The sequence below is a fragment of the Anguilla anguilla genome, chromosome 5 (genome assembly GCF_013347855.1).
Source record: "Anguilla anguilla isolate fAngAng1 chromosome 5, fAngAng1.pri, whole genome shotgun sequence".
NCBI lineage: Eukaryota > Metazoa > Chordata > Actinopteri > Anguilliformes > Anguillidae > Anguilla > Anguilla anguilla.
Genome location: NC_049205.1, coordinates 16,466,474 through 16,478,633, shown reverse-complemented (window position 1 = coordinate 16,478,633; position 12,160 = coordinate 16,466,474).

Here is a 12,160-nt window from a genome sequence, read left to right as displayed (position 1 = left end):
CGCACGAAGGCTCCGAGTACACAGTAGATTTTCACGCATTTTTAGCATGCATTTGAAATCATTAATATATATGCTGAAAATAAAAAAATATGCTGATTAAAGTGGTGCAATCGCTGAGTAATAGCATGGGTAACATTTAAGGGCAACGTGTTCGTTAATTTAGGGTTGAACTGCACACTTTTATACACGAATTTGTAAACATGGTAGCTGTTTGGACAAGCAAGGACTGTGATTTGGTTTGTTTTCATTTGGTGCCCAATGGTTCACAAATAGTCAGTGACCTAGTAGCGCTGATCGGTCTTCAGAGTCTTTTTCCTGAAGCTCCTGCGCGCTCACAGCAAGATGAAACTATTTGTAATTAGCCTATTGCACAATTTATGTCACGGTCTGATGAGCGCAATGAAATTACGTCTAATATTGTCCATCCAACCCTCCTCACATTGATGTAATGGCTAAGCTTCCGAAATATGGGCTATAATTAAAATTCAGTCTTCCCCAAAATCGATATTTCTGTTCTCTTCACAGTTGTTAGTGATCTGCATATAAATATCTCAAAACTTACAGTAAATCACATACTCATGCCACCTATTAGTGGTGAAATGATGTTCTTATGAAATAGCAATAAATCACTTCAGTGTATCACATTCAGATATAAATGATCAATCAACCGCATGGACGCTAAAAACATGGATATCCCAAATCTATACACAACTCTATTTCTAAGCAACACAATGACATATAGCATTTCCTCTGAAAATAACATGTTAGCTATAGTGATACCGACAGTAATAGTATGTAAATTATCATTAGCACCTTCAGCAAAGATAACAATTTAAATGGATATAATTTCTTTAATAATACAAAAAAAAAAATTAAAATTAAAAAGAGAAAAACATGTTGAGGTAGTGGTTCTTTAAAGACATTCTCAATTGTCCCAGATGAATCTCAATGTTACAAATTCATAAATATGAAATTATAAGTGAAACATTATTTTCCAATGCTTGTTTTTTCATCTAAAATACATCTAAAAATCTATAAATATATATGCGTGAATACTCGTGCCCAGTTACATTAAATGTTATAAATTTCTGACTGCAAGACGTACATAAATATAAACAAAGCGTAGCAAATGAATACCCCCCTTGCCATTAAAATTATAAGACCCAAGAAGGTTTGAAGGAATTGTTTTCACGTGGCACAAACAGAAATCTGGATTTTATCTAAGGGAACGAGAGCCTCAAAAACGTAACGTCAGAAGGATCCGCATGCCTTTCCGTTGATATTCATCACTCTGAGCTCCCTTTAGCAGGATGTTACAGTAAACAGACAGAGCCATCCAAGCTTGTCTCCCTGTCACCTTCACATGGTAAGCCGGGCTATATCCAATGAGTGCGCATAACTGGCAGGCTGACTGAACCGAGACTTTTCGGATTTACCACGTGATCCATCTCTCATCGTTCGCCTCATGTTAGTTTGGCTCATTCCTGCATACGAGATGCATTCCAGGCTGTGTTTAAAAACAGTTTTCTCCCTGTTGGTTTGGTTTCCATAGGATATCACATTACTCACTCTTAAGCTGGGCTCCCAGCCATTCATTTGTCTAGTATATCAGATTGCTTCTGGAGTCTACCTTTTATTACTGGATAACTAAATAGGCCCTCATGTCACTTGGGATTCATGGAGCTATGCTTATCAAGCTGAAGGAAGCATCATTTGCTTGTATCTTTTATGAAGCAAATGCCCACTGTCATCAAGAAGAAATTTAACATAAGATATTATTTAACCCACAAATGTTTACCAATGCTCTGCCAATTAAGGCCCACAACCGCAAGTCAGCAACTGTAAAAATTTAATCATGAAGCAAAACCATAATTATTTACATTTTGTATATTTTACACCATTGTTGGAGAAATGACTATCTGAATTCATAATGTTTGTTTTATAATTTGTGATGTCAGCACATAAGGTGCATATTTCACTGTTGAATGGTAAGAGTCCTGTTGGGTGTAATTCTGCAAATCTTTTAACCGCGTTCTTTATTAAAATGATAATTTGCTAGCAGCTGTGTTTTTTGAATGAGGTCATGCCCAGCGTACAGTCATCATGGCTGTGGCTGTGGTTTGTGTCATTAGCTCACCATGCAGCCTGTGATGAGACTCACCACCAGGATAATGATAACTGAGTGCATTTTCCTTCAGAGCTTACGCGCACAGTTGCACAGTTCTGGTGATGCTAGCAGGAAGCGTGGGAAGAATAATGAGCAGGAAGGGAGGAGCCTTCTACAATCGGTTATTATTTGTAATGTGCTTCATGCAAGGATGAGCATCTGGGATGACCCACCAAAACAGTTCATTAGCATGACAGCACAAGCCTACTCTCCCATTGCGCAATAAAATCCTGGCATTTGAGAACTTAATAAAAGTATTTATGTTTTTATTTTTATTTTCTGGACTTCTGTTTTTAGCTCTTTTCACGTTTGAATCGATTTTATCAGATGATATCTTTTAGATTTCTGCTGAAAAAAGCTCCAAGTAAGCATTGAAGAGATGCTTATCAAATAGTCCATCTTATTAAAGGAACATTATTATGAAATAATTCAATATTTTGTCTATTGAACCAAGAAAAGAAATGCACCTGCAATTGCTCTAATTAAGGTATAGCCATTTTATAACATTTTACATGTAATAGATGATCTAGCAAGATTGCTCAGTGAAAACATTTCATGTTCACATTGTTTATATCTGTGTCACATCATTAATTGTTCCTTGATCTCCGAGTAAATACTGAAAACTTACTGGTATAACCCTACAGCTATTATGATCCAAGTTTTCTTTACATAGGAAGGTTTCATTAAATACAAAACAAAATACATTTTGTTCTTAATGTTGTGGATGTCACACCACACTCAGCAATGTTTTTTGGAATCAATAATTATGCATAAATTCTTGTGTGTAATATAATCAAAGTGTGCATGTTCCTAACTCTGAGGTGAAAGGCATTTTTCTCAAAATCTTACATAACATGTTTTCTTAATTGTGGTGATGAGAGAGTTTATTGTGTTGTGTAAGTGTCTAAAAAAAGAACAAGATACTTGTTTCAAGTTATCTTTAAAAATGTATTCCAGTTATATTGAACCAGAGCCTACATCCACATAAAATGTTAAATTAACAAAGCAGATTGTAAGGGGGACTAAACATTCGCCAGAATTTGCTGTTGCGTAATTTGCACTTTGCCAAAGTTGTTCATTATTGAGAAAACTTGAAGCAGAAATTGAACTTGAGTCAATTTCCCCCACCCCACCCCCTCTTGTGCCAAAGTGATGAGTTGTATGTGGTGTGTATGTGTGAGGGGGGGGGGGGGGGGGGGGGGGGTATGGGGGGGGGGTATGGGAGGTGTGGGGTGTCAGAAGAAGGCCACAGCTCAGCTGGCTTGCCATAGTCAATACTGTGAGTCTTCACACCACATAATGGGAAGTGAAGTGGCTTGTTCTGAGGAGCAGGCTTTCCTCTGGTTTTACTGTAATAAACTTCTCTACTAAAACACCAAGGTTTTATTTTGAACTATAATATCCTTGCTTTTTATGAACTGAATTACTACTTTGATTTACTTAAAGCCCATAACCCAGCCACCAATATGTACTGGGTTTCAAGAACATTCCTGGAATGTTAGGGTACATGTTCTTAGCACATGTTAGTCCAGTTTCCTGGATTTCTTTTCTTTGTATTGCACGAATGATGCTTCAGGAATAAACATTATTCTAGTTTTCTTTTTTCAAAGGTATAAAAAATGTAAATGGCAAATATTGATTTGTGTGATTCATGTCAATATCAACAGCATTGGCATTAACAAATCTCCCACTTCAATATTTTAATTCAGATCATTCTGAAAATGCATTTGACAGTGATCCTCCATCAAGTTTTTGTTCATGAAGATGTGGATGTTGACGGTAATTTTGCATAAATTATGCCTGGAAAGTGTTTCCTTCTTCATTTATTTATTTTCTCTGTGACTTAATGACATAAATGACAGATCGATACAGTGAAAACTATACATAAAACAATATGTACTGTACGTTTGTGCATAATGTATAAAACCTTCACCAGCTGCACAAATTTACATCCTGTCAGACATGCACCAATAACCCATAAAAAACATTCAGAACAACAGCAAAAAGAGGATGCACAGTGTTATGAAAAAATAAATCAGTTTAAGAGATGTGATTTTTAACTTAAAAGAAATATAACACATATCAGCATTAAACATTTTTTATTAATCATTCATGACCAGAGATCAATGCACTGTAACATCATTGGCATGAACATGTGTCTGTGTGTGTGGTTGAGGGGATTACCATATTTTTCCCAGGTCTGTATATAGGTATACTCAATATCACAGCACGAGTGATGCAGTATCGGAAGAGTATGTGATTGGAATTGCTTATCGTGAAATGCCATAGCAACAGACCTGAAAACAGGCATTCCCCAGGGGAAAGCTCTCCCATTTCCTTGTCCTGAAGACTGCAGCCCTGCTTATGAATGTTGATTAAATTCATCTCATCTACCCCCCATATTTGTCATACAGTTGTTTATGTGTTTGGACATACCTGCTGCTTATTTGTAAAGGCTTCCTGGGCAACAACAAAGGTAAGAAGTTGAATTGAGAGGATTTCGTCCTCATATTTTGTTCGTATTTTCTGACCTGCTATATGTGTGTGTTTGTTTAGAGATTGATTGACAGACAGACAGACAAACAGATGGATAGATAGATAGATAGATAGATAGACAAACAGACAAAAAGACAATACAATAGAAACAGCTTTAAGTGCTAAATCGCAGTACACCCAAATAGGATGTTAATGCTGATATGCTAATACTCGATGGACAATTTTTATAAGTTATTTTTAGCCCTACCTAACAAATGAAAACAATAAAAATCTGATTTTGCTCTTAGACTTTCCCTCGACATAGTGAAAATGGGACACTTGGAAGGGAGAGTAGGAATAGACACAGCAACAACAAATTACATAAGAATGATACTATGCCTTTTATAACCGGCAGTACACAATATTTGGCCTTTCTTCTCAATCTGAAATGCGCAGCAATATTTCTGAGGGCCCGGTCCATCCGTGCAATATCTTCCAAGCTCAAAATAGCTTACGTGCTCTTTCCCAGCTCCTGCTTATTTTCACCCCACAGCCCGTCACTGCAGTAATCTGATCAGTGTACCTCTCTTCACATTCGTTCCTTAAAAAATACACTTTCAAGTTTCCGACATCCCTTAAATGAATTAACGAATAAGAATGTCTAACCTACAGAGGTCAAATGAGGAAGGCACGCCATCATTACGTGATATAAAACTCAATTAAAATGGTTAATGAAGGGGCGATTTGGGAAAATTTCCCTCCTAGCGGTAAACAATAATGTGATTAAAAAGAATGTGAATTAAATGAGGCATGAATGCTGTGCTTGACCGTGCATTTGACAAGCTGACGCAACAAGCTGTTTATGTGGTTTAAACAATCTAGAAGAAAGTAGCAAAGTCCGCTCCCTGCAGAAAATCCGGCAATGCGGTCCCTTATTCATGTTTCTGAACTTCATATAAATGAGCCACTAAAGGAACTGTGTGCAACTGTTTTCCCCTTTCTTTATTTAGACACAGAACTGAACATACGCTCACCATCGTATGAATCTCAATCTGATTATGTAACTGCCAACAGTTCATGCAAAGAAACGAACTCCTTCAAACCAGGGTGCGACTGAATATTTGAATGTTTTTTAAAAAAAATGTGCAGTGGTTAAAATTACTATCCTCAAAAATAACATTAAACTATCCATTTATAATGAATTTCATCATGTAAAGTTTCCTTGAGGAAACTCAAGACATTTCGAAAGGGCAATATATAGACACAGGACTTCAGGGATGAGACCTTTGACTTGACTGGGTTGCAATCAAGGAAAAACTATTTGCAAAAACAAGGCCTTCACTTTCAACTTCTGAGATGCACATTGCGTGCTTTCTCAGCGTCCCCTCTAACTAATTGCTTCCCTCTGTTTAACCCTGGGCCAGATCCATGGGAGAACTGACACATCAGAAAAGGAGCAGGTCAGATTTCCAAACAGTCAGTGCCAAATCAATGTGAGACATCCGCTCTTCGCAACGTCAGCTGGCATCGCCAACCTGCACTTCCAGCCCATTCTTCCCCAGCAAGCCACAACCCCTGAAGCTGCTCCTTTTCCATGGTTTATTCATGTGCTCCTGCGTAACGTCTACAAGTGGAATGTTAACTCATCAGTTACCTTCAGATTCAAGGCTGGGTCTATATATTTCAATGCTTTCATATTCTAGTTTCATATGAACCTGAGATCTGGTGCTGCCAAATAGAAGTAGTCATAAGTACAGTCCATAAGCATTTGGTCAGTGACACCATTTTTGTTGTTTTGGCTCTATTCTCCAGCACATTAGAATTGAAATGAAACAATGAATATTAAAGTGCAGACTGCCAGCATTAATTAATAAGAGCATTTACAGCCATGCCAGGTGATCCGTTCAGGAATTTGTGTAGCCTTTTTTATACATGGTCCCCCATTTTAGGGAAGCAGAAGCAATTATACAATTGGCTATTCAGCTGTTGGCTAACTGTGAGATGTTGCATGATTAGTTCATGCACAAGAAAGCTAACAAAAGGTTGAAAGTTGATTCTAGGTGTGGCATTTGCATTTGTTGTCTGTTGCTGTTGTGTCTCAAAGGGAAGACTATAGGAGTGTCAATGCTAGTAAAGTAGGCCATCATGAGGGTGAGAAATCAGAATAAATCGATCAGAGACATAGCCAACAGATTGGGTGCGTCAATGTCCTCAACTTGATACAGTATAAGAAACACATTGGCGAGCTCCGCAACAGTAAATTACCTGGTAGCCCTCAGAAGACAACTGGAGAGCATGACTGAAGAATACTTTCATTTCTCGCAATAAAACGGATCAAGAACACTCTCCAGGATGTAAGCATACAGTAGATGTTTCAAATACTACCATAAAGAGGACTACAAAAGCATAACCTCAGAGGGTCCACCACAAGAAGCAAACCACTGGTGAGACTCAAGAACAGAAGGGCCAGGTTATAGTTTGCTCATTAAAAAGTGCATTAAAAAACTGTAGAGTTCTGGAACAAACTCTTGTGGACAAATGAGATGAGTATTAACCTGTACCAAAGTGATGGAAAGAGGAAAGTATGGAGAAAGGAAAGATCTGCTCATGATCCAAAGCATACCACCTCATCTGTGAAACATGATGGAGGCAATGTTATGCCTTGGGCATGTATGGCTGCCACTGGACCTGGTTCACTTGTCTTTATTGATGATGTGACTGCTGACGACAGCAGGAAGATGAATTTGGAAGGGTACTGAAACATTTTAGCTGCTCAATTCCAACCAAACGCCTCAAAGCTCATTGGATGGCGCTTCATCTTGCAGCAGGAAAATGTGCCCAAACATTCTGCAAACATTTTTCAGGGACAAAAGAGGCCAAAAGAGGTTGGACCAGCCAAATGTTCTTGGCTGGTCAAACCACCCAACCTGAATCAAATTGACATGTGTTTCACATGCCAAAGCCAAGACTGAAGACAAAAAGCAACCAAAATAAACAGGAGTTTAAGATGGCTGCAGTAACCTACAGATCTGGCAAATCATTACCAGGGAAGACACCCAACATCTGGTGATGTCTATGGGTCACAGACAGACAGGCAGCTGTTGAATGCCAAAGATTTGCAATTAAGTACTAAATATTTATTTAAGATTATGTTAATTTATCCAATTACTTTTGGTCCCCTAAAATGGCAGGACTATTTATGAAAATGTAATTGCTATATACAGATCATCCGATATGTATGTAAATACCCTCAAAGCTGACAGTCAGCACTTTATGTCATATTCATTGTTTCATTTTCAATCAAATGTGCTGTAATACAGAGCCAAAACAAGAAAAATTGTGTAATTGTCCAAATACAGACTGTACTGTATGTCTGTACTCTGTTGTTAATAGGCTGAACATCAGCCCTGAGAATAGCGATGAGCTCAATAGTGATCAAAGCAGAGTGGGGTGAGGTTAGGGGAGGAAAGACTGAGTTCAGCCTACTTGATCACAGTTCCTGTATTGGCAGCATGTCTGTCTGTGTTCGCTTCACAGCCAGCCAGCCAGCCTGGCCTGCAGTGTCCCAGACAAATAACTTTCTCTCCACAGCTAGTCTGTATGAAAATACAGTGTCATCAGTGTCTTATCTGTGTCATCAATTTACCTGACCGTCCTTTCTTCATGATCAATGTGCCTCACCACTTCATCTGTGCTTTCAGGCAGTTGAAGTCGTTCTGCATGATTTGCGCTCTCTCCGAAGTCAACATACCTGACCTCCCCATAGTCAGCCTGTCTGGTCAATGACCACACAGCTCACTCCACTACACACTCATGAGAAGATATTGTCATTTCGTGACACTGTTCTGCCCCACTCCATTAACAAAATGAACGTGACACATTATGTTGCAGGACATGACCCTGCAAATAGAAATTTTAAAAAGCTTTCAATTACAGTCACGTTTATTTCTCTCTTATCTGTCCTCTCCCAGTCCAAACAGGCTTCTTTGTTTCAAATATTTTATGTGCGGCCTAAAAGGATTGTGCCAGGGACAGTAATCACTCCATAACTTTGAGAAATTGAGGGCCATCTGGCTCTTGTCTGGCTTGAAACTTCTGTCGGTATTGAAATGAGATCTGAAACGATAATGGAAATAAGATAGATCATTCTGCTTAATGAAATCTTAAAAAGGAAAATATTTCAGACCAAAGACAGTTTGAATTTTTAAAAAATGCATCCATATCTGTCCTGTAACTGAACATACTGTCTTTATTCAGCATGCCAAGTACCATTCTCAATAAGAAGCACAATTCTTCTCTGAATTCAGTGAGTGACTTATATATGGATCAGAAGAGTGCTGGATTTTTTTTTGTCAGTTTGTACTTCTCAAACATTTGATACTGAATCTATGCATTTAATTCTTGTAAATATTGAAATAATTAATATTCAGCAAGCACATGATTAGGCTTTTTACATACAATATGACAGCCAGGCATTATGTAATATGGATAAGATGACTGTAATGTCAATGTTAATGTAAAAAAAAAAATTAATAAAAGAGGAGCTTTACCAATCATGTCGTACATTCATAAATCCAGACGATGATTGGTTGATACTTCATAGCTATACTTCCAGGATCCATGAGGGAATTACCGAGTAGTAGCCACAGAGTATCAAAGAGTCACTGTCAGTGTTGCTCTATTGGTTTGCTACCAACTCGTTGCTACCAACCACATGCAGATGTCCTCCAAACTTTTACTTGTATCCATTGTACTTAACCTGAGAATGTCAGTGTTCTTAAAAGGGTATCTGGAGTAAACAATGAAATTCCCACTGAGCTTCTCCACTGGCCAGAAAGCTTTTAAAGCAGCACAATATAGTTTGTTTAAATAGAGTGTCATGGTGGCTCTTGGAAACATGACATGCCTAATGCCCAAATAGCAGCCTGGCTCCCTGACTGTAAAATACAAAAAGGCGACTGTTGGTTCATGTTGGCCTGTGTGTGCACAGCTGTCGTCAGATTCACATACAAGGAATGTTTGTCGAGCACTTTGTACCCAGCTACATGGCAAATGCCAACACCAGAGAGAATAAAAAAGAAGGTAGATTTTTCTGGGGGAACATCCTGTCTCAAGACGAAAAGGGTGATTTCCAGAACACTGCAATGGATATATAAAGGAAAATGTATCTGTCTGTTGGGGTCTTTAACACTTTAGGATGTTGGTGTACTGATCATGTTGTGCATGACTTTGCCATGTTTCACAATTTTTAAATTATCTAAATAATATTACATAATTACATAATATATTACTTTGTAATATGATATACAGAATTGTATGGGTTTTTCTCAATTACTATCAAGACTGTAGACAGACAAGGGTTACGTTGATTGTAGCAAATTTGTAGTTGTAGTTGATTTGCTAAAAACTAAGCTAAAACACCTATTTCACTCTGCCCTTAAAGAAATTATTTTTCTTGCTTCTTTATAATCAAGCTACGTGGTTCTCACTGGATATCCTTCTGTCAAGCCCTCTTAGTCCCACAAAGAATCCCAGAAAGAAACATTAAATATAAGATTGAATCCTGACAGTACATTTACATGCATTACATTATTGTGCACACGATGTCGCCAGCTGCCTCCTTCCAGACTACAGCCAAGCTAGCACAGAGCAGGGTCAGAGGAAGACCTTTCATATGCAGCTGAGAAATGCAGTCGACGGCCGCCCGATCGACCAGCAGGGGGGGTCGGTGAATAATGATGAAACGTGGACTCCTAACTGACTGAACTCTCTTATACCCTGGGCGATGCAATCACTAATTGCACATCGCGCTATCGACCTACCAGCCACAGCCGGCAGTAGCCCGGCACAAATTTGATCCTAGGCCACGAGGCTCATCCATGTGCCACAGCACAGGGTCTCAACAAGAATGAGCCATCCAGCAGCACATTACTGGATCTTTTTAATATTTCACAAAACTTTTTAACAAAAGGGATTGTTTTTCTTGTAAATGGATCCTGAAATATAGCAAAATGATCATTTGTGGAATGCAAAATAATACGGATATATTTTATTGCCTTCGAATGAACCAGTTTTACATTATGGCGCATAAAAATACCATACTGTTAAAAAAAAAATAAACAAAAATAGAATGGGTAAAAACACAAGACTTCAGATGAGTATTGATTTATTTAGTGGCATAAATAGATGAATAATGAATCTTCTTCGATTCTTGTCCTAATATATGCACAAGCTGAATTACTTGCTATGGACTATGAGCTGTCAGCATCTGGTAACTGTTGTGGAGTTGAGTCACTGTAAACTCTACCCTGTGGGAAATTATTTTAGATGCCATTACCACTGTGAAAAGTCCTGTCACAGTCTGTCAGGTAATCTATACGCAGAGGGACATAAGAATCTTATTTTTAAAGAGAATTATAATCATTCAAAATGAAAATGCATTTTGCCTGGCAGTATTGCAAATGGTTTGATGTTAGAATTCAATAAATAGCTTCGCTTTTTTATGTTTTTGGTTTTGGTTCTCAGATGTCACGATTCACCTAGTGCTGAGCCATTGCGTGCAATACTGATTCATTTTGCCTGTGTCTGGATGTTCACATGAGATCACATCGCTAGTAACGGTATTGACTCATGGGTGAAATGTATGAGCGAGCTGGATTCAAGCAAATAATACCTTAGGTATTAATAACCATATTTTCCGGGTCTATTTCGGATAAATACCATGGCTCACTCCAAATGTTTTATGCTATTTTTTGATGCCAGACCCTATGATCCCAGAAACTGCCTGTGGTAATAACTTGACTTATGGTTTATCTTTAAACCATTCCCAAAGTGATGAAAAAAGGCTATACAAAGTGCTGGGAATATTTTATTTAGTCATTCGTGGGTGGGTTTTTGAAGGATTTCTTTTTAGATCCCATGCCAGTGCTTTCAGCAAAAACAGGCAGAGGGAAAATCAAATGCTACACTTCGGTATGATGCCAAACTCATCCAGGACATTTGCATAGCTGAAATCTGCTGTGATGGCCCTGCATAGACAGACATTAGATGCACTGCCCCAAGCACATGGTCACTGAAGTGACACTCACGCTAGGAAGGACACATAACAGATGTGTGTGTGTGTGCGCATGTATGTGTGTGCATGTGTGTGACTGTGAGTGTATGTGTGTCTTTGTATTAGAATTTTTATATGCGTGTGTGTGCAGGTGTGTGACTATGTACGACTGGGTCCATGTCTGTGACTGTGTGACTGATGCCATGAGAAAAACTGATGCAGCATTCAATCAGAGCTGTTCTGGAAAATTATTGTTACTGACATCTGCTGCACCATGAGGGGTCTTGATATTTTGGTCGATCCTTTTCAATCCCCTTGCACCTGTCTCATTCCACAAGCTATGTTGGCTAACTGTCATTCAGTTGAAATAATTACTGTGGGTAAATATCAAGTCTAACACAAAATAAATATTTGGACGTATGAAAACCAGACAGGACATCACCATTGAGATCTTTTTAAAGGTT